This window comes from Anser cygnoides, chromosome Z, assembly GCF_040182565.1.
Source record: "Anser cygnoides isolate HZ-2024a breed goose chromosome Z, Taihu_goose_T2T_genome, whole genome shotgun sequence".
NCBI lineage: Eukaryota > Metazoa > Chordata > Aves > Anseriformes > Anatidae > Anser > Anser cygnoides.
In genome coordinates this window covers 61,162,778-61,186,028 of record NC_089912.1, presented here as the reverse complement: position 1 = coordinate 61,186,028, position 23,251 = coordinate 61,162,778, and positions in this window count along the sequence as shown.

Below are 23,251 nucleotides of genomic sequence, written 5' to 3'. Positions count from 1 at the left end.
CTCCGGCAGCAGCCCCCTCCAGGCAGCATCGTTATCTGCGGGCACCTGCTCTTTGCAGGATTGGGTCTCTAAGCCCTCGCCAATATTACTTGTGTCGGATTTTTTATCTGTGGCCATCAGAAAGGTCTTTTGGACTCCTAAGCTTATGTCAAATTACTCTTTCATGACACATTGCATGGCTTTCATAATGTGCCTTAGCACCTGGTGGAGCAGTGGCTATTTGCAGTGGTTCTGCCTTTTGAGGCAAGGTTTGAATCACACCTAGGTATTTATAAAGAAAAAAAAATGCTGTGGTGCATCAACAAAAAAAAATGAGAAAGACGTGGACTAAGTATGTCTTTAGATCTGCTCTCACCAGAGAAGAGACATTGTCACGTTACTGTGCTGTTGGATTAAACGGCGATGCTAATTAAGGATGTATCAAATTACCAAAAGGTAATTCAATTTTTTAGCCCACAAGACAGGGGCAAAATGCATGCTGAAGTATCATATCAATTGGCGTACATTATTTAGAAATGTCTTTGTAACGTAATTTGGATGCAAAAAGGCAACACTTAACCCAGTCTTCCCAACATTTCTTTGCCTGAAAAAAAAGAAATCCCGAACCACAGAAATCGTGTTGACTAGATCCACTAGAAAGATTAAAAACCACAACTTTTTCAATACATATTCAACCTTTCCAATCCATATTCTAAGTCTTTATACACCAAGAAAAAAAGAAAAAAATATAGGGCATAAAATACCCTAAGAATCTGAGCTGAGAAGAAGCTGAGGTGGGTTTCCTGGTTTTGGTTTGTTTCCATGTTTTCAATCCAGATAAATTACTTTCAAAGCCACGTGATGAATTTCAATTCAGTCCTGTGAAAGACAAAATGTGGACATTAGCTCTCCGTTTTCCTCATTAATTCTTATACTTTTGCAATTATGATGGCTGCAAACCTTTAGCATCACAACGTAGAAATAATTTTTTAAAGAGAGGGAGAAAGAACTTGAAAACAGAGATAAATTTATTTCAGTAAATCACGCTGACAAAGAGGTGTGAGGCCAAATTCATCCCCTGCCAAGCCCCACTGAACGCGGCGTGCTGCACCACGAGGGGATTTGGCCGCTCAGGTTTCAAAGCAGTGGATGGGGGTTTCTCGTGTCGGCGACTTCCCAGGTGCCCTGCTGTGGTGGGACTTTTCCCCCCGTGAAAATGGTGCAACTGGGATCAGCAGGAGGGGACACGGGGAGCTCGAAGGCTGTGTCCAAGAGCCGAGGTGCTCGCTGTTTGCCGGGGGCTTGCCCACCCTCGCTGCGGCTGCCCCCACACATCACCTTGGGACGGGGTCTGTCCGGGTGTCTGTCCGTCTGTCTGGCCGCCCGTGCAGGTGGAGAGGGTGTCAGGGACCCTGCCGGCTGCGGAGATGCTGCCAGCGTTTACACAAAGGCGGCTTTTGTGCTGGATGTGTGCAACACAGGGCACTATGAAAAGCAAAAAAAAAAAAAGAAAATTGCGCCTATTGTTTTGAGTGCGATTAAAATTTCGTTGTTAGGAGAATTTATTGGAGAAAGATGGTGTCGGGCTCCTGTAAAAGCTGGCGGCTACCGGAGAGCCGATAGAGGTGGGGCTGCAGCAGCCACTTCGAACCCTGGGAAATCTGGGCTGTAGGAATGAGCAATATTTTGCTAGCCCTGCAATGCTGGGACTTGAGGCGTCCCCACACCACGCAGCACCGACACCCGCGGTGCTGGGGCTGCAGCCACGTGGATCCTGCGCCCTGCTTCGCCCCGCTCTGCCGCCTGCGGGTGGGCAGCAGGACCAGCACCGCCTGGGGAAGGTCCCTGTGCGAGGAGGAGGAGGAGGAGGAGGAGGAGGAGGAGGAGGAGGAGGAGGAAGAGCTCCTGCTGCCACCTGCACTGTGGTGGGACAAAGCAGCTCCTCAACCCAGCCAGCATGGCCAGGGAGGCCCACAGGGACAGAGAGGGGGAATTCCCCAGCATCCTCCTAGCCCACATCCTGAGCGTTTCACCCTACTGAGCCGTCTGGTGCTGTGACTTCACGGCACAAGGTCAAGGAAGGCCACGGTGGCATTGAAGATGAGCTGGATGAGCCGGGTACTTTGGTTAACATGAGCATTTTCTCCACAGTGGAGATATACAAAGGGAAGTTGATAAAGCACTAGTCCAGAAATAAGGTCTAAGGCCCATATTAAGACAGTTTTAAAATGTAAGGAGGAAACAAAGGCTGGGACAGCATCCTCTCCCTGGAGGAGTGAGGAAGCATGTCCTCTTGCTGCAGCAAAGCGTTTGTGTGTTTTTCTTCTATTTTTCTTCTATCTTCCTGTTACCAGATTGGTCCCGTTCTCTATTTCACTATCATTATTTCAGGAAGGCAGGATTTATTGACTTCACGTGTCACCGAAGCAAGGGCCACAAATAAAACAAAGCGGAGGCTGAGAGCAATGAACCCCCCTGGGCCACGTGCTGCAGGCAGGTGAGGCTGGCAGCACTGAAAAATGCGGCAGCATTTGGGAATCCTAAAGGTGGAGGCGGGGATGGATCGAAACTCTTCTCCTCTCCTGAATTTCCCACCTCCCAGAGCAGACTCTCCTGACAGCCCAGCGCGGGAAGCACTCCCCCAGCCTCACGCTGCCTTAGGCTTCTCCCATTTTCCGGAGCCTCCGAGCTGTTGGAAGCGGCTGCAGGTGCGAGGCTGCCAGCTCCGGGTGCAGCCTGCGATCCTTCTGCGCGAGACCCATTGGGTTTAATGGCTCAGATGCAAGAACAAGCTGATGCACTCTGCTTTTGAGCTTGGCATTGTGATACGCCTGACAGTTACATATGAATATTAGCCATCTGCAGGATATGAAGACACAGCTATGGCTTCTCTCTTTCTCTGTCTCCTCTTTTTCCTCTTTTCTTCTTTTTTCTTTCTGCTTTTTCTTTCTTTCTTTCCTTTTATTTATTTTTTGTTTCTTTTTTGGTGAATCAAATAATTGCTGAACCATGTTTACCAGTGGTCTTTTAGCTCTTTGATTTAGATGAACATCTCCGAGCTCTTTTTGGAAAATTCTACTTAGAGTAAGATAATAACACACACCCAAAAAAAAAAAAAAAAAAAAGGAAAAAGAGAAAACTGTTTAAAAGCTATGTTGAGAGAAATGTGCTGCAGATAACGGCAGTTCTGATATAAAGAGTTTATCTGAGCTTTGGATTATCCTGTACTTGAATGGGAGCTTGGCTCTCGTGTTGAAACAAAGGTCATTTATCTGGATGGTTGGGATGACTAAATATATACGCCTAACTCGCAAGGCATTAATCATGCGCTTTTTAGCTCACCAAAATTAATTGTGTCTGTGCAGACGAAACTCCCTGCACCTACAGCTGCCCGCAGCCCCCTCCCTGCGGCCGTCAGCTCTGCCTGGAAGGAGCCTGGCGGAGAGGACGGGCCGGCCCGGCACGCAGTCCCACGGCGCTGCCAAGGGCAGAGGGCCCGTGAGGGAGCAGTGCCCGGCCCGGGGCTGCTGTCACCGAAAGACGGTCGGGCTCCAGCAGCCCGTCGGGCCCCGGCAGCCCCTCAGGCCCTGCCGTGGTGGCCGGCAGCTGGAGCAGGCCCAGGTGAAGGCCGGAGCTGCTCCCGGGGCTCCCGCAGCCGAGCGGCCCCGGCTGGCTTGCAGCGACTGCAGAGGAAGAGTGTAATTGAGTTCAAGAGCGCAATTAAGAAATCGCTTACTTGGGCTTTGTGCGATTTTGCCACAAATCATTTTAGCATGATGGGATGTGTATGCTGTGCCTTGAAAACATATGCTGGGGCATACTGGCATGCGGAGAAATTTAATCCAGTGCATTGATGTGCATCTAAATATGGGAATAGAAAACATCTTGATTGCCCATAGAAGGAATAACCTTCTCTGGGCAAAAACCATGCTCAAAGGGAATGTTTCTCCCTGTAATTCCATTGCCTTTGTGAGGATATATATAGAGAGAAGGAGGGAAACGGGTTGTTGGTTTATGTCCCTCCTATCATAAATACACAAGGAATTTGGGGGAATTCTTGGGACTCTTGCAACACCCGTGCTAAACCCACCTCACCCAATTAAGCACTCGGGGCAGCTGCTCAGGGAAGTAAAAGGCTTTGCCTAAACGAAGCACAAGAGCGCAGAGCAGCCCCGGCAGCACGCAGCCCCCCCGCGACCCACCCCAAAGGGCGAGCACTGCCCAGCACGCCAGGCACCGCCACCGTCTTCTCTCCCGGCTAACCTTACTGGGGTTTTTATCCCATGTGAAACAGAGAGGTCTCATTAAACAAAAATAGCAGATCACATTGATGTAGCTTTTTTGGTGTGTGGCTGTGGCATTGATCGCTTTACTTTTAGCTGTCTTACCGCCGAGAACAGGCGGTCAGTGCTGCTGTGGGCCAGCCGACAGCTCCCATCCCTATTTCTGAGGTGCTTTTCGCCATCGTGGCTCTTCAGCTGCACTTCTGAAGCTCATCATCACTCAGCTATAGCTCATACTGCCCGCTGAGGCGAGAAACCCCATGCAGGCCCACGTTGCACATGCGGTGGGCACCCACGGTGTCTCCTGCACGGCTGGGGTCAGCACACCACTGCACGTTGCTGCGAGGGCAGCAGGGACATTCAGCTCCTCCTAAAGCAAAGGATAAACTCCAAGCCCCCACGGCTCCCACCTGCACCAGGGAAGAATGAGATGGCTGGGCCCTTGCAGAAAGTCACCCCTGTGATACTTCTGCCGCACCCCAGCTTACCTGGGTGGCCTGACCCTGGTGCAAGAAGCAGGGTGAGACCAGGTGGGAGCAGGCAGGAGAGGCAGGAAGAACGCACAGACATGCAGGGGACTTTTTGTGAAAGATGATTCACGATGAAGAGCTGACTCACAGCGGAAACGCACACTGCATGTACTGAGCTGAGCTTGCGGCACAAATAAGAGCCCTTACCGGAGCAGGCACCACTGGGAACAGCCGCTTTCGTGCCAGCACCGTCTGTGGTGACCTGGCTGCTCCCGGGAGAGGGTTCACGCTGCTGCAAGAAGGGACGGGGAGCCGATAGCCTGCTGCTACCGGGCTTGAAACGCTGGCAATGTGTTGGCTGGATGAGTTTTGAGCCAGAAAGCGGTCATAAGAGTGGGTGCAAGGAAGCACAAGGAGCAGCACCACCGGAGCAGTGCCGCTGGGGAGTGGGGCACGGGGTACTGGGGGCCCAGCTGCTGCAGGGGACAAGTGGCCGTGACAATGAAGCTTCGGGCTGCGGGAGGGGGCTCCCTGGTAACTTTGCAACTTCATGATTAACAAAGGTTGCGCTTAAGATTCCTGTGTCTACTGCTTAATAACACCCAAATTAGTCTCGATGGAATTAGCTGTAATTAAGGACATTGTGAAATATGGTGGGGGCAAACAGAATTACACTGTATTACTTTATTAATAATATTCTTTAACTACACTGTAAATTGCTATTAGGCCTGCATATTACTGCCTGGATATGGAAATAGTCTTTTGCTATGCTAATCTAACACAATTTTCTTTTAAATGTAAACAAATTATACTCTATTAATATGCTGTTCTACTTGCATAGTTAATTATTGTAACAGTAAGGAATAAAATTGTTCTGCTTTCTCTGTTTCTGATGGAAAAAGGGCTACATAAATAGTTTAATGGGGAACTAATTATGCAAAAAATTTAGATGCCTAAAATGTGTTTGTAATTGCATTAAAATGGTCTTCTGTTCAAATATTGGAAAGCCTGCTAATTGGAGGCTAGCTGGAAATTTAAATATTGTGAATCAATGATTTTAATACAGTACATGTTTGGTTGTGTTTCTGTTCATATTTGTCTTTGGAAATGAAGGGAACGTTCGGCGGTGTTTAACAAGAGGAGCTCTGGGTTTCATACCAACGAGGCTGGCGAGCGCGGGGCACGCAGGCTGAGCACATCCCTCGTCCCAGCACGGGGCAGCGAGCGCGGGCGGCGATGGGCACCCGGCGGTCGGCGCCGTGGGGACACCGAAACGTGAGGGGCCCGTCAGCCCCACCGCTCCCGGCAGCGCCCCGGGGCTCGGCGGCTGCTCCCGGGCGCAGCAATTGGAGTGGAAGCAGGGGAACAGCTTGTGGTACAAAGACAAGGGTGGATTTCCAAATGGCTAATCTCCAGCCACCCACACAAGTTTTGTCTCTCTTTAGCACCTTTCCCTGTTGCTAAGTCTCGCATCCAAAAAACGAAGAGGAGACACTTCCAAATTATGCAGCAATATTGTGTCGAGCCGCCGAAAACAGGCGCCGAGGAGATCTCGAGGAGCGCGGCAAAATCGTCAGCAGCCCGGGCCTGCCGGGCCACCCCAGGCACCCCAGCGCCCTGTGGGCACGCCAGCGGCCTTGGGGAACCTCTGCACACAGCAGGCCTGGCACAGGGCTCAGCAGGGACACACAGCCGCGGTGCCAAAATAGCGCTTATTTTCTGAGCTGTTGCAGCGAGAAGAAGCGCGGCAGGGAACAGTGATGCCCCCCTGCCGGTCCTCATCCTCCCAGCGGACAGGAGGTGCTGGTGGTTGTGCCATGGAAGGTAAAGGCCGCAGGAACAAAAACCTCCTGGCCGCAGACGAGGCAAATTCCTCTCAGCTTCTCCCAGCTTCCAGAGGGCTGGGCTGCGAAAGAGGCCGCGGAAAGGCGAGCTTATTCCCCGCGTGCTAAGCCCTCCGTTTGCCTCTCGGGACGTGGTGCGTTAAATAGACTTAACTTTGTTTGGCGGTATTTGACGTGACTGCCCTGTGCCGTGCTATTTCTGTATTGAGATGACAGGGGGAAGAAAAACCCTTAAAATATACCTGAGGTAGAGGGCAGCCCTCGAAGTGAAAACACCTGACAAATTAGATCGGTCCATGAGTTATCACTTCAATTTTCATAGTAAATACCTTATCAAACAGAATTTCTTTAGCCTGCTTGTAAGGAGCTGAAGAAATCATTTGCTACGGGGAGAAGAAAAAGAATAAAAAAAGACATGTCATATCCCAGCTATCCTGCCAAAATCCCCAAACAGCTTCCTTGCTGTTTAAGAGAAGAGCGTTTTAAATATCTTTGCAGAGTCTTGTCTGTTTGTCTGACAGATGTCTGCAATGTACTGGGAACTGCATTCATGCTTAGAATGTAAATAAGATTATAGGTCTTTAAATATTCCCATTACAATGTATTTACCTAGATGCTGATGAAAATAAATAGGAAGCATTTCTGGTGTGTTTTTTTTTTTTTCCCTGGCAGGTTTTTTCTCTGCATCCCACAAACAGGCTTAGCATTTTTTGCCTTGTCAGTTAAATGCTCAGGTTTCCACTCTAATCTAGTGGCTAGTCCAAAGCACACATCTGTTAAACTAAAAGGCTAAAAATACAAATTGCTCATTTGGAAGCGCCACCGATAGCCTTTTTTCTTCAGGCCACATAACAGAAGTCCGAACAATAGGGCTTATTCAGGGCCTGCTCTGCTCACCTGGGAGCCGGGGCATTCCCCAGGAGCAAGGGGCAAGCTCGTGTGACAGCGGGCACTCAGCAAATGCTCAGAGTACGGCGGTGCTGCGGGTGGCATCTGGCTGCTCCGGAGCAGCTCAGCACCCGCAGCCGTACCCGAGGACGCGGTACCTGGGCCTGTCCCCAGCCCGCAAGCCGCCTCGCCGGGGCCTGTCCCCGTGGGGGTGAGTCGGAGACTGCCCGTGGGGCTGAAATCCAGAAATTAATTCAACAAAATCGGCATTGCTAAGACAAAGCCTTACTTCGGAGCCCCGCACCAGACACCACGGCCCCGCTGATTCGCCCTGCCCCTGCCCCCTCCGGGGGCTTCCAACGGGTCGAGTGGTTTTGCTAAATACCCGGCGATTCGGGGCTTAGATCTCGGATGCCAAGAGTCAACCCGATGTTCTGGCTGAGCAATAAATCCCTTAAAAGCAGCGTTTGAATTTGTAATGGAAATGTTGACAGACCCTCAACTAGAGCAGCGCGAGCTCCACAAAGTCAATCCTGTAATTGATCCTGACTTCTACACGGAGCCACATGTGCGGGGCTTTGTGCGCTGGGCAGCGGTTGTTAATATAGCTGCTTTCACCTGAAACAAATGAGGTCTAATTAGATTAATCTGTAAATCAGTGCTCACCAGTTGTATGATTAATGAGCGCTTTGCATTTCTCAAAGATCAGATGAATGGATTATTTGAAGGGATTTAATAGGAAATAATAGATTTTCTCGTCTGTGACAGGGCTAGCGGGGAACCCGCGTCCTCCTCGCGAGCCTCCCGAAGGCAGGCAAGGAGAAGTGTAGAGGAAGAAATTTGCGGCTCAATCTGTCCTTTTTCTCGAAGAGCTGAACTTCTGATTGCGCGGGTGTCAGATGGACACTCTACAGCTGTTATGGAACCATGTGTCAACATTATTTACTAAACTAATGTGATGATAATTATGGCATAAAGTATGGGGAGAAGCATGCGGGCAGAATGGACATACATACTTAATGATTTTATTCTCCTGCATTCAGAGTCAGTGGGAGCCGAGCTTGTCGCTGGAGACATGTTGAAGCAGCAGTGCAAGCTGTCTGTGCAGGATCCAGCGATGACTGTATGCGGCAGCATGCATTCAAAGTAAAAAATTAATTTACAAATGGTTTTCAGGGTTCCCACCAGATGGAAGAGCAATGAAGTCACGAGCGGTTCTTCGCCGCCGCTTAACCCTTGAGCGGACGGGCTGCAGTGGGAGCAGGGCCAGCCGTAAAAAATAATCATCTGAGGCCCCATTCGGAGTTTATTTTTAAAATGGTTACTTTAAAACCGAAACACCTGTACTTTTACTGCTTGCTAAGATGGACTGCAACATCACATGCAGAAGGCAGATGTGTAACCGGAGCCCTCAGAGCTGGTTCGAATTATAAAAACATTGCTTTAAAAGAAAGGGAGGGGGCTCGGGAATGCGTTTTTAAGAAAGGCTTTTATTTCCAGATCAAACCTGAATCATTAAAGAGTTTCTTCACATCACCTTTTGCTCCTGCTGAGCAGTGCCTTGCTTTACAGCGAGTCCCAGTGACGCGGGGAGATCTGACGGTTCCTTGCCAGGAGCCGGGGAAGGCAGAGGGCATCGGGCCCCGCAGGTTCACGCGGCCATCGGTTCCTCGATGGCCAGCAAACCTTTATTCCTCCCAACCTAACCCCTGCTCGGGCAGCGCCAGCGTGCAGGGCAAGGATCCCAAACCTCTCCCCATCTGGACAGGTGAAAAGTGCACTTTTTGGGCGAAACCTCTGCTTCAGGAGGGAGCGCTGCGTGCGCACGGCGGGGACACAGCCCGTGCCCCTTGCGGCCACCAGGAGCTGTTCAGGGCGTGCTCAGCCTGGCTCCAGCCGCTCCCAGGCGCAGCTTTTCTGGGAAGCTGCTCCATCTCTCCATGAATTAAATTCTTCAGGCCGCCTGCGAGAGGTGGGGGGGGAGAGGGCTGAGCTTGGACGGGCTCCCCGCGTTTTGCGCAACGCTGTTATAAAACACGCTTTGTGGTCGAGGACGAGGTTCGCATGCCTCCCGCCAGCGAGCCTTCGCATCCCTCCCACTGCCTTTCCGCAGGGGGGATATGAAATCCGTGGATGCGCACCAACTTTTATCGGAGGAAGAGCGAGACATCCTTGGAGAGGTCGGCAGCCCTTCCTGCCAGCCCCAGCTCCGCCTCGGAGCCGCTGCGCCCTGCGCCCTCCGCCCAGCCCCGGCCTGAATAAAGCCCCCTCGCCACCACTCACCACGCTGCTGCTGCCATAAGCTGGGGGGCTGGGGGCTGGGGGGCAGCCCGGGGGGCTGGGGGCGAGCTCTGCCCGTGCCCAGACATGGCCAGCACGGGCCAGGTCTGCTCAAGCCCACCCGAACGCGCAGGGAGACCCCCTCTGTTTGTAAAGGTCGCTTTGGGCATCACTCCTCCATCTGAAATGCGGCGTGTTCTCACAGTAAAAACAGAGGGGTTTGTCTCAGTTTACACCAAAATCCAGAGCAGCTCCTGCTGCAGACGTGGAGGCAGGGGGGGTGTGGAGGTCGCAGGGGCCACTTGTCCCCAGCCCTGGTCCCCGGGCCGCCGAGGGCGGGCGCTGTCGCACGGCCGCATGCGTCGCTCTGACAGGGTTCAGATTATTTCCTCCCTGCAATTTGTCTAGCGATATTGCAAAGACCATAATAGGAAGAAGAATCTCTTCTTCATCCCAGCCCTTTCAATACCTTTTGGGATTATCCCGTGGCTCTGCAAAGTGACCTGACCTCCAGTACATGGTGCCCTTTTTTTTCTTCTTCTTTCTTTTTCTTTTCCTTTTTTTTTTTTTTTTAACTCTGAGCTCATTTGAAAATTCCAATTTCTATAATAATTTGATGCAGCTGCTAAGATGTTCTTTTTCTTTTGATCACTGTTATTAATGATGTGCTGTAACATATGCAACGCTAGCAATCCCAGCTACTATTTCTTACAAAGATCATTTTGTACTTCCCCCTCATTCTCCCCCCCTTCCTCCCCCCCCTTCTCTGATGAAGCTCATATGTTTTAGGAAGTTCATCTCAGAGTTATTAGTCTAAGAATTAGGAAATGTGTGGGCAGCTCCTCTGTGGTATAAAAGAAATTGGAAAAAGAAACCATTCCCCTTTATTCCCAAAAGAAGGATATTGGCTTTATTTTTGGTCCTGAGTTTGCTGCTAAATATTTCACGGTTCATTCCTAATGTCATCCTTTGTAACTTTTACTTGCTTCGGTGTTTTGGTAAAGCTGAGCTTTCTACTTTGTTATTTTTTATTTTTTTATTATTATTTTTTTTAATTTCTTAAATGCTAACAAGCCAAATTGCCATCTCGGTGATGTAAATGCAAATGCCAGGTGACTCCACGGGAGCCTGGGGATTTGCCCTGCGCTGATAACACTGCGAGGGAGCTCAGCAATTGAAAACCAGGGCTCTGGTCATGCTCCCTCCCGCTGCAAGGTCTGCGGGGGGGCCGGGGGGGCAAGGGGTGATGCCGTGGGTGCCCCCTGCCCGTGGGGAGCCCCCGCTGCCAGCACCCTGCAGCAGAGGCTGGTGCCGAGAGGGCTCCTGCTACGGCGCCCACCTGGCCCTTCTTGGCGCCCGCGAGTGTTGCGAGAGATGCTCCGTGTTCGCTCTCTGCATGGGAAAATGAATTTGCTTGGGGTACGGTCAGGCCGGCTTTTGTCTGTGTGTGTGTGTGTGCCCGTGCCTGCACTGATGGATTGCATCTACTGGCAAGAACACGGCTGGAAAGAAGGAAATTTGTAATTTTCTGACTGGCTCTTGTGGCCGTCAAATATAAATAAATATACAGAAGGATCTCATCTTGATTCACAGATTGGACTTTCCTCTTTTTTTTTTTTTTTTTTTTTTTTGAAATTTATCTTGTGTTTGTCCTAATAATTTAAATATAACTACATGAATGAGGAATTTCTCACACCAGAAAGCCACGCTGGAGGTGCCCCCACCCCAGGAGATGGGAGGCGTGGGGCAGCCTGGGGCTGGGTCGGGCGCTGCACCCTGCTGGAGCTGCTCCCTCGGGGCTGGCGGAGGTGCCCCAGGGGGGCAGGAGGGGCAGTTTGGGGTGTCCTCCACCCCACATCCTTCAGTGTCAGCCCCCGCTCTGGGGCAGCAGAGAGCTCCTGCCCTTCTCACCCCGGCTTCCCATCCTCGTGCTGCAGCGCCAGGCACGGCGGGGACCCCGAGGGGAAACCCAGCTCTCGGTGGCCCCCTTGGTGGTGTCACACTCTCAGAGCCCTGTAACAGCCTCTCAGGGAATCTCTGCTGCCAGCACATGCCTGCACGAGCACGCACAAGCATGTGCTTGTGCACACACACGCGCACATGTGCTCACATGCGTGCACATGCACGTGCACGGACGATGTGTGCGCACATATGCATGCACATGTGCACAAATGCACACGCATGTGCACAAATGCACACACGTGCACAAATGCACGCACACGTACACACCTGCACGCACACACGCAGCCACGCACACCCCCCAGGGACGAGCAGGAGCACAGCAGGGGCACGGGGGTGCCTGGCGTGTGCCAGCCCAGTGCCACGGTGCACGCGGGGGGCAGGCGGCTCTGTGGGGCTGCTGCCAGGAGCCGAGCGGCGAGGCTCAGAGCGGCGATGCCTGCACGAGGCAGCACTCCAGGTTAACGGGAGGGCAGGGGGGGAAAGGCGGGCTGCCGTGCCCTGAGCCGGCGGTGCAGAAGTGGTGCCCTGCTCTGAGGCTGCTGCTGCTAAAATGGAGCAGGGGAGCAACGCCCGAACAAAGCCGCGTGTCGAGGCGCCGTGCGCTGACATCTCTTGGCACAGGCAGGTTGCCCCCGGCCACGAGAGCGGGTGACCAGGTTGCCAGAGCACTCGCCGTCCTTCCGTACCGCTCACCCTTGCTGGAACGCCGCAAACTCGATTATTTTTAGCCCGCCAGCCACGGAATAAAGGGAAGCAGGAGACATGATTGAGGGTGCGCGTATTGACAGGCTTTGCTAAATGGCTCCTTATTCATGAGGCTGGCTGCGGAAGTTTTCGTACCCTACATTTCTCCCCCCAAATTGGAACGAAGCAGCCACACAAAAAAAAAAATGAACGAGGCTGCGATTTTCCCCCCTTCTTTTCTTTCATTCTTTTCTTTCTTTTTTTTTTTTTCCTTCTTTTTTTTTTTTTTTTAATTGCTTCGCTATACGGGCAAAACAGGTGCTGAAATGTGAAACCCTACTGAGGGATTTCCTCTGCAGAACAGCTTGGTGCTAGCGCGGACCTAAAGTTAGCCGTGCTCCCAGTGCTGCATGCTAAAACGGCTGCATCTCCCGTGGAAAGGGGCTCCGTGCCGCCGACTGTCAACAAAGCAGCACACTGTCACTTTAAGAAAAAATAAACTAAAATATGAACTACCAAAAACCCTGCCATTTCCAGCCTGGGCTTGATTAATGATTTTTCTATCTAATAAAAGGTTCACAAACCATCTGTTTTTCTCCCTAATGCCTTGCCCAAAGGTTTTTCGTTCCTATTTCAGGCTTGGGGCCAACTGACATTCCCCTCTTTTTTTTTCCCAGCCTTGTAAACAAACCCTTCTCTCTTTTTAATCTTCCAGTGCTGTTTCCTACCCATCGTTATGCATATTCATTGCGAGTAAACATTTTTAGTGTCTACACTTAATCTCTTCCACTGGCAATTACTGTTCTATGCTGTTTTGTAATGCAGAAGGGCCAACGCTTTCCCTTCTAATAACAGCTGGGTCGCAGATGGGGCCTGCAGTCATTGTAGAAAATAAAAATTTACAAGATGCCAGTGGAATTTATTTCAGTTTTATGGAGTCACAGGAGGAACCTTTCTGTTATCCGCCTTCAGTGAAATCTGCAGGCACAAGGCAAGCTTTTGACATTTAATCAAAGGGGGGTTCAGGTAGGGTCTGGAACAACACGAGGAAGAAAGCAGGTGGATCGTATTAGGCAGTGCCATGGTTAATTTATTTAGAAGTGATTGGCTTAGATGTGTGCAGCCAATATTTGACATCGTGTATATATCTTGTTTAGCATCCCGCTCCTCAGCCGTTACCGCTGCCGAGGCGCGGGGCCGCCGCTGCGCACCGGGCCAGGTGCGGGGCTGGGTGCGGTGCTGTGCGGGGCCAACCGGGGAGGGAGCCGTGCCGTGCCGTGCCGTGCCGTGCTGTGTCGTGTTGTGCCGTGCCATGCCGTGCCGTGCCGTGCCCTGCTGTGTGTGCTGCTCCCCGCGCCGTGCCACGCCGTGCTGCACCGTGCCACGCCGCACCGCTCCCAGACCCGCTACCGGCCCCACCGCCAGCCTGTGCTGCTGAGCGCAGGCACCAACCTGCAACCTAGCAAAGGACTTTAACGAGAAATCCCCCGTAATTGGGTGCTGCGAAAATTACTTTCCGCGGAACGTTTTCGAAATGCCGTGTTTATGTGGTAGCACAGGTCTCGCGCAGGATTAGTCTCCCGGTTACGTGCCGGTAAGTCGTTCTGCCACGTTTAAGAGCTAAATGCAAATATATCGATGAAAAATGAGCATCTTTAGATTTGCCAGGCCACGCTCTGCTTTCAGCAGCGGCCCTGTAAATCCAGGGGACGCTGTGGCTGCAGCACACCCGTGGGGGCTTCACGCGGGGGTGCAGGGAAGCCAGAGGGGCCCTGCGCTGCGCCAGGGGATGTTTCGGGTGGCGGGGCTGGAGGCACTGCCCAGGCCTGCCCAGCTGGGCACAAAGGCATCCCGGTGAGCACCGCCACGTCCCAGCGGCAGAAACCATCTCAGCGAGAAATATGGGGCAGGTGAGGCCATGGCGCGGGGTGCGCAGGGTGCTGGCAGCGATCCCCAGGCAGGCAGGTGGGCACAGCCTCGGCCCGGCCGTGGCACAGCGTGGGAATGGCACGGCACGGCACGGGAATGGCACGGCACGGCACGGCACGGCACGGCACGGCACGGCGTGGGGCAGCGCTGCCGGCCTCCTCCCACCCTGCGGGCCTTGGCACGCCACCACCCCGGCAGCACCCTGCATGCACCCGAAGGCGGGGTGCCTGCCACGGCCAGAGCAATCCCGAGAGCATCCCGACGGGCAGATGCATGGGTGCACATGACGAGGTTAAGAGTGGAGGTAGTCACAATAAATAAGGAGCATATCTCTATTTATTCTGCATTTTATGGAGATTTTTCCATTTTCTATTTTTTTTTTGAATGAGGAGGGGGCAAATAGGAAGCCTTGCATTCCTCTTTTTTTTTTCTTTTTTCCCTCCCCCTCCGTTACCATTATCCAGAACCAGAAACTTATCGACTCACTCAAATTAATTAGATTTTAGGTTGTGTGTTTTTTATTATTCTTGCATTTTCTTCATTTATAAACCCAGGGTTTTCAAGGCTGATTTTCTCTTTACCAAGGGCAACAGATCTCTGTTTCCTAAAGTTTCATAATTTTTCTTCTTAGAGCATCTTGCTTCAAGTGCAAGGAAAATACAACATTCGTGAGACGAAAAATGGAAGAAAAACCTTCAGTTATTACAAAGAGTTTATTCTTGCTCAAAGAATATTTGTTAAAGCTTAGATTTATAGGAAAAAAGCCATTAAAATGTGTAGCTTAGTTAAAACTTTCGCACACGCCTTCCATTTTTAAAAACACGATATTGCTATTTCTATATGCAAACGATGTTCAGAATATTGAATTTGGTACATTAAATACCAGAGATGAAGATCTTAGTAGCTTTTAATGAAGAGGATAAATTCTCATAACTAGATTTCCCTGTGTATCACCCCCGGTCTCCTTTTCCCAGCCCTTTTCCTCATTTACAAATTCAAAAGCTGCAAATAAGCCACTGTGAAGTTTGCTAAGCTCGGCGAAATGCTGTTTCCACTGCAAATATTAGTAAAGATTACCAGCCCTAAGTCACGGGCGCGCGGCTGGCTCGGCGAGGACCTCGGGGGTTATCTGGGCTGCGCGCCCCAGCAATCCCAAACGGGTCTGGTTAATCCCAGCGTGAGCGGGATTCCTCTGTGGGTACAGGGTGCCTGGGGACCGGGCACCTGAGACGGAGGAATAAAGACGGGGTGGATGCGCTCGTCGGCGCGAACGTTTAAGAGCTCACCCAGCGTGGAAAAACTTAGAAGGCAGAAGGGAAAGCGGAAGAAGCACGGGTGCTGGGCGGGTCGGGGAGCCCTGTGCTACTGGCACGAAGGTGGGTGCCCCAGCAGCAGGGTGGTGGGGTGGCCTGGGCTCTGAGCACCCCAAAACCCAGCACCAACCCCCTGCCCCGCCTGGGGCTCCCTGGGTGCCGGCCCAGGCCGGCTGGGCCTTGCCCCATGCAGGCGTGCGGTCCCCCCCTGAGCAGAAAACCTTCTTTGTTTCTTTTAATTGTGCCATGCAGAGAGAAAGCAAATAAAGACTAAACTACAGGCAGTCTTGACACACAACCTAAAATTACTTTTGCTCTGTTACTGCAGAAACAGCCAGAAGAGGGACCACGGATTAATTAGCATACTCCGAGCTGACATCACCGACGATGTTGCCGAGGACGCTTATAAAGCCAAGCACTGCTCTGGGCATTTCAGCTCTGCTGTTAACCAAAGGGAAGGGCAATGGCTCCTGACAAACGGAAAGCAGTGTCGGTGGCAGAGGGTGGCAGGCTTTGGGAAGGAGCTGAGGAAAATGGAGCATTCCCGAGCGCCATGCTCCCGGCGGCTGCTGCGGCCCACGGGATATTGAAGAGCCGAGGTGGGCTGCGGGGCTCCGGCTCTCTCCATGGCCTTGGGGTTTATGGCACGGTCTGGGGCTTGCTCTCGACTCCTGTCCTGAGGACAGCTCCTGTGCTGAGCATCGCTTGTGCTCGCAGCGAAGCTGCGTGCGGTGCTCGCAGCCGCCTGCTGCACCCTACTCAATTGGCACCCTACTCACTTTGTCACCCCCAGTAGTGTCCGATGCTCTTCAGGGGATGGCTTTAACATCTTCCCTGTGTCTTACGCCAGCTCCCAGGCCCTGCGATTCCTCCTGTGGGTATTTCGGGTCTCTTCAGAAAGGCAGGCTCCTGCCTGCAGCCAGGGCGCTGCTTTTGCCCAGAGGAGCTGTGGATGCCCCATCCCTGGAGGAGTTCAAGGCCAGGTTGGACAAGGCCCTGGGCAACCTGATCTGGTGGGTGGCATCCCTGCCCAGGGCAGGGGTTGGAACTGGGTGGTCCTTTAGGTCCCTTCCAACCCAAGCTCTTCTATGATTCCGTGATTTGTGCCGGGATAACTTAAGAAAATACCCAACAGGATTAATCCCATGACTCTCCGCCAGATGACTGCAATTTCTTGACGTGCTCCGGTGGGGTTTGCCACCCGCCACCTCTTTGCATCTCCCCAGAAGCGAGGCAGCCCCCCTGGGTGTGCGCAGGCCACCAGGTCACCCTGCACGGCCGCAGCACAGCCCTCCGATGGGCGCCCGGCGCCGCTGTTTTCATTCAGCTTCAGGCTCCGCTTTGTGGAGGCTGCTTTCGGGCACCTTCGGGCCGTGCCATACAGCCCTTCAGTATCACGCAGTTGGCTCCTCTTCCCCTCTCACCGCCTGCATCCCACTGGCTCTTCACCAGTGTGCTCCTTCCTTCCAGGTTTTAAGTCAAAGCAGTCAAAAAAAGGCAGGAGGGAGGCTGGGGGAAAGGACCCACAAGCGGTGGGTCACAGCAGCAAGCTGTGCAGGATTTCTGGGGATGCTTCGCTGCTACTGAGGGTCCAGGGCTATGTGTTGAAGCAGAGACTGACAGGAGAGGAGACTTCTCATTTTTAGCAGGAGAAAAATCAGTGAATTGTTAGTTGGGTACCAAAATAAATTAGTTTCCTGGGATCTGAGACTGCATCCTTCTGTTAACAATATTCTCAACCTACATCGCAACCTTTCTTGAAACTACGCTTTTCCTTCCAAAAGATACACCAGAATTCTCTCGAAGAAGCATGAAACATTAAAGTATGTGGGATGTGTTTCCCAGGCACACAACAAGGTACCAAAAAGAATAGAAATCCCCAGCGTGGCAGGACCACTCGTCGGGGCACACTTAGATTAATGCACACTTAGATTAATGCATTATTCTGCGCTGAAGGATTCTGCCCTGGATATACTGAACCAGCTCACTAATTCTGAAAATATAAATAAATAAATAATAAAAACACAGTAAACTACCTGTTCAAAATGAGTTTCTTGTAGAAAAGCTATAGTTTCTCATCCACAATACGTAATTCGGAATATGGGGAAGTTTCCTGTGCTTCATAAGGAGCACGTAGGATAAGGAAGAAGTCACTCCAAGAAGGATCCTTTCAGTTACTTCTGATGCTATTTTCTTCCAGACAGTGCTGTCATTGTATCCTGGGCTTTATCTGACATACGAGTGGGTGATTGCTAAGATAGAAGCTGCTCCTACCCTGCCGAAACAGGCATTTACAGGGAGCGCAGCCGTCTGCAACCGGGCTCCAAAAACAGCCAGACTGTCGTAAACTCCCTGGAAGAGCTACAGAAGCAGTTTGACAGGTGGATTAGCTCTCTCTTAGCTTTGGCTTTGTGTTCCCATCTCAGGCAACGGTGCAAATATAGTTTATGCTATAAAAGATAAGGGTCATATGCACACAGAGTATCTGCATTACGGCTGGCACACCATTTGCAGTTGTTTGTCATGGGCCGCTTGCCTGTTAAAAGTGACATTGAAAATATGAAAGGGGTAGCACATAAAATCCGCAGCTAGTTTAGGCAGTTTGTCAAAGCTAGAAACAACCGAGCAGCAACGAGGCAGCAGCTTCCAGAGCATCATCCGAAGCAGCTGGAGTTACTTATTGAGAAGAAATCACCTGATAGCAGGATATACACCAACATTTTCTGAAAACACAATGGGATGGATCAAATGCAAACCCCAAATCTGTCACCCTTATCGTCGCTGTTTTCCATGCTAAGGACGTAATCTCGATGATGTATAAATTAGAGAATCACAAGCCACAGGCTTCAGCTTTGGTCCAAATACCAAGCATTGCTAAAGATCATTTTTAGAGGACTTATTTTTTCCATTTTATTGTGATAACATTTTTTTTTTTTAGTTTGCTCATCAAATGGTACTTATCAGTTTCTAAGATTTTGAGGCTGGTTTTATTTTTACACTCTTTTTTTTGTAGTAACCCTGCTACTCTGAATTTTCTTGTGAAGCGCCATGACCATTGACAGTGATAGAGAGTTAAGGGCTGTGCTGCCTAAAATCAGGCTTTCAAAACCTGCACTCACACACAACTGAAAAAATATGCAAGAAGCACCCAGAAAATGTCAAAAGTGCATGCAGAGAGCTAATAATGTGGGACTGATGATTATCCATAATTAAAGAACTGTCAGGGAGTTTACCGATCTATGAATCGCGTCTTTTCTTTCAATAGTAATAACTACTGAAACTACAGTTTTTACCTTCTGTCTACCAGTAGAAAACTGTCTGAGATTAGCGAAGATGGGAATTATCACACCAAGATTTTCCACGGCCCACGCCAGAGGAGACACCCACAACAGTCGCTGTTGGAGAAGCCCCAGAAGAGAGCGTAGGGCCTGAGCTGGGCTTTGAGGGCAGCCCTATCTCCTCCAAAGGTCATCGGTTTAACCTCACCGTGGGTCAGTGGCACCACAGCAGATGCGGAGGGGGAGGAAAGTGAATGATTTTATGGCTGCAGGCAGGAATGTGGGCACAGCCCCTTCCAGGAGGACGTCTTGTAGGGATGAGCAAAGAAAATGTGCAGACGGGTACTGACCAAAATTGTCTTGGAAAGTGTCATGGGTGAATTCAGAGCCAGGAGCAAATCCAGTGAATGACACCCACATTTTGCAAAATTTCACAGCCTACCGAAGTGCGCAACAGTAGATTCAAGAGCAAGAGAAGTCAAAGAAGCTGCAAAAAGCATTGGGAGAAACGTGATTGATTTAGTACTGATAACTGAGTGACGGGTATGTGCAATATCTCTTTGAAGGAGTTTCCCTGAAGAAAACATCTTTTAATTCCACAAATTTGTCATCTTCAATGTCAAACAACTTTGGCAGAAGAATTAGCTGTGAAATCCAGTCCGATACAGCCACAAGGCTCTACACAAGCTGGAGGTGAAAAGCACGAAAGGAATGCGACTCGGGGGTGCTCAGGGTCCTGCTCGGAGCTAAAGAATGGCCCCAAATGACTGAGATCTGAGGTGAGTTAATCAAGATATATGAGAAAAGAAGAGATGTAAGAATCCTAGATATTAGCAAACACCCTCCACTGAGCAAGTCAGAAACACAAAGCAAAGGGTGAGGAGAGGTTTTTACGGAGATATATTCAGATATAATAAAAGCTGCAGAAAAGGCAAGAGGTGAAGGGGAAGAACAAAGCCTGGTCTCAAGAAGCTGAAGTGCCCTGGGGAGCATGAGCAGGGGCAGACACTCAGAGCACTCAGCTTGGAAAACCACCAGGAGATATTCATTTGGGAACAAGGATGTCTCTGTGCTCCCCGGTGCGAGAGATGGCACGAAAAGGTGGGTCAAATGGTACCAGAAGTTACATGGAGGGTTGGTAGAAAAAGGAGTTTAGAGGCACGCAAGTTGAAAGCCTGCCAGGGACAGAAGAAGAGAAACAGAACATCTTGTTGGAGAGAGCAGTCAGTACTCATCAAACACAAAAGCCCAGAAATACATGATGTACCAGCAGTATGGATCCATCAGTTGTGTGTGCTACCAGCAAAGGAGAAGATATTAATGAAAGACAGGAAAAGGTGCCCTTGAAAAATACTCAAAAATGGCCTGAAGAACTACTCAGGATAGTCTTCCTTGAATGTGATGAATAGGTTTGCTTCAGAAGATTCAGAACTCAGACAGAAATAAATAGCATTGCCTTATTTGTGACATTTGTGACATTTCAAGTGAAGTGGTGCAGGGGCCAGCAGGGTCTGTGGTTAACTATTTGCAGTGTCTTAAAAATCAAAGCTTGCAATTGCCTTCAGAAAACAGGATAAAATCTGTGATTCCAGCTGACACAGAAGTTCAGAAGTCTGATGATCAGCGGAGAGCATAACCAATAATGCCTTCACAAGCACCTGCCCATTGTGCCATGGGGACACTGAGCTACATCCTCACGAATATGAAGAGCACAGACATCAGCAACCAGCAGCTTGCTGGTGATGCCCGTCTTTTAGATGAGGAAGGATAACGGTTTGCAGAGTGGACCAGCACCTTCTATAACAGTGACAGTCTTCAAATGAATGCGGTAGCAAAACAAATACTTGTGTGAGAGGAAGAGAGAGAACTCAGAGATGTCAACAAAGGGGCAAACAGCTTTTTCTTCTTGCTAAACTAACACATAGGACGTACTTGCTTTCAGATGCATTTGACGATTCTGCTATCGCATGCAGTACAATTGATTTGTAGCCCACGGGAAAAGAAAGGCGAGCCTCAGACACAAAGCTCAGGCTGCTCAACACACATGTTGAGCTTGATGTTCTGCGCAGTGGAAACATGAGCAGCTAGATGTCTGGACATCAAAACACAGTGTTACAAGCTATTACAGATAATTCTGTACCTCCCAGGAAAAATTAGAGTGTTATTGATCTGTTTTGAATGCTTAGGAATATATCCATCATGTTGCTTTTGTGTTTGGGAAGGGGAGGCAAGAGAAGAGAATGTGATGCAGAACTTTATTAATAAGAGCAGTAATATGTGTAATTTCATGTGCACTGCACTGGGAAATTACTGCTTGCTATCTAAAACATGTTCCTAATTTAAAAGAGAAAGAGAGAGAGAGAGACGAAAAAGAAGAAGAAAGTAGAAAAAGATTCGAGAGTGGAAAATCAGATAAAATCATGGAGTTTCCTCTAAATAAATATGAGAAATATGCAAAGAATGTTAGAACAGAAGATGATATAAATCTGTTGTACCTGTCCTGTACTTACAGACAGATTTTTAGCAGTAAGTTCAGAATAGAAAGCTAGCTTTGCTTTTGTTATTTTACTTCTAGAAGTAATGCTCTTAAACAAGGCAACTCTGCAAAAGGAATGCCTTTTCTTCATTAAAAAATAGTGGATTTATGCCTAACTGTAACACCATTTTCTCTTTATGTGGTATGTTCATTCGGTATGGTCACTGGCCGTGTATTAACACGCAGCGCCACATCAGCTGAAATCTGCACAGTTTGTTTGCAGCCTTTCTTAAAACTAAAGCTCGCTTCTGCTGTTGGCTCTGATGGGCTTTCTATTCTGCTCCACATAAATCAGCAGCAAGGCTGCCACTGGCTTTGCTGGAGCACCTACAAGCCCATAACGAAGCTCTGCGTGAAATGGTTCTCATTCTCCTCGTTTCAGTACAAATAGGAAGAACAGTATTTGTATTTGGTTTGTGCAAAAAGGCCTCTTTTTGTACAATCAGCTGGGCAACTTTGCATTTGGCACCATCCAAGCACATAAATAACCATTTCATGACTCCAGAGCTGTAATACATGGTTTGGTGTATTCTATGCAGTAGTATAAAAGCAATATCAAAGCAATCTGCAGGACAAGCCAAATTTTAATCCACTCCTATTACTAATCTCTAATAACACTGCAGCAGTCCTTCAAATGAACTGTTCCTCTAGGACCAACAGCTACGAGGCAGTTGCCCTGGCCTGTGCACACACACGTGCGAGTAGTGCAGAACACCCCATTGCCTGAATTTCGGCTCAGAGACTTACCCGAGCTGGTGCTGTCGCTCAGGAAGAAAGCAGGAGTCTCCTAGCTCTGTGTTGACTGCAGTAAGCTGCAGAAAGGAGCAGGCAAAGAACTAAATCTGGCTTTTGTAGCGTAGGTGCCTGCTATGCCATGATTCTATTAGCTATACCTACAAAAAACATGCACCACTAGGGTCTCTTTAATATGTAAAAACTTAACTGGCACCACTTTCAATTTTTGCCACATATTCATCAATACCCTCAAAAGCTAATGAAACAATTTAATCTTTAAGTAAATACCTTCCGTAAAATACCAACACATGTACAATTCATTGCAAGGTTGGGCTGTGCTGTTAGTATGGTACTGCCTAACGTGGCCTAACTGCCACTAGGACAGGCAACTTCATGTGCTATTTCCTTATGCATGACAAATCTAAAAGTCAACTGCTCTTCTTTCAGGATGAGTGCCCAAGCTTGAGATGCAAGCTTCTAAAGCTACTGCCTGAGAACAAAACTCTTCAAAAGTGGTAGTATTTATTATTTTACAATGGTTACAAGTACTCTGGATCCTTTTCAATTACACATGAAACACATGCACTCTCCCCAGTTGCTTTACAAGGAAGGCTAGACATGAACTGATGCTGTGCTGGGAATGAGGATGAGGATGAGGATGTCCTCTCCAGGTCCTTTCAGACTACATTTTTTTATTTGGCGAGAGCAGACACGAAGTTTGGCAAGGCAGACACAAAGTTTGGCAAGGTAAGGGTCTATGAAGGTCACTGCAGACCATCATGCTAGCAGGCTGCATGCTGCCATGCGATCATTATGGAATACACAACTTTTTCTTCCACCCATTTCACTTTTGCATTTTCCCATCAAAAATCCATTTTCAAAAGAGCTAAAGAGAATGGTCAACCCAGTAAAACAATTCATATGGTGAATGACAGGATTTTTTCCCCCATTTTGACACATTCAAATGTTTGTTATGCATTGGCCTGCCCATTAAAAGCAGCCAGTGTCTCCTGACATCTGCACTATATAGCCAGCCTTATGCTATTAACCATCCCCGCTACCACAACCGC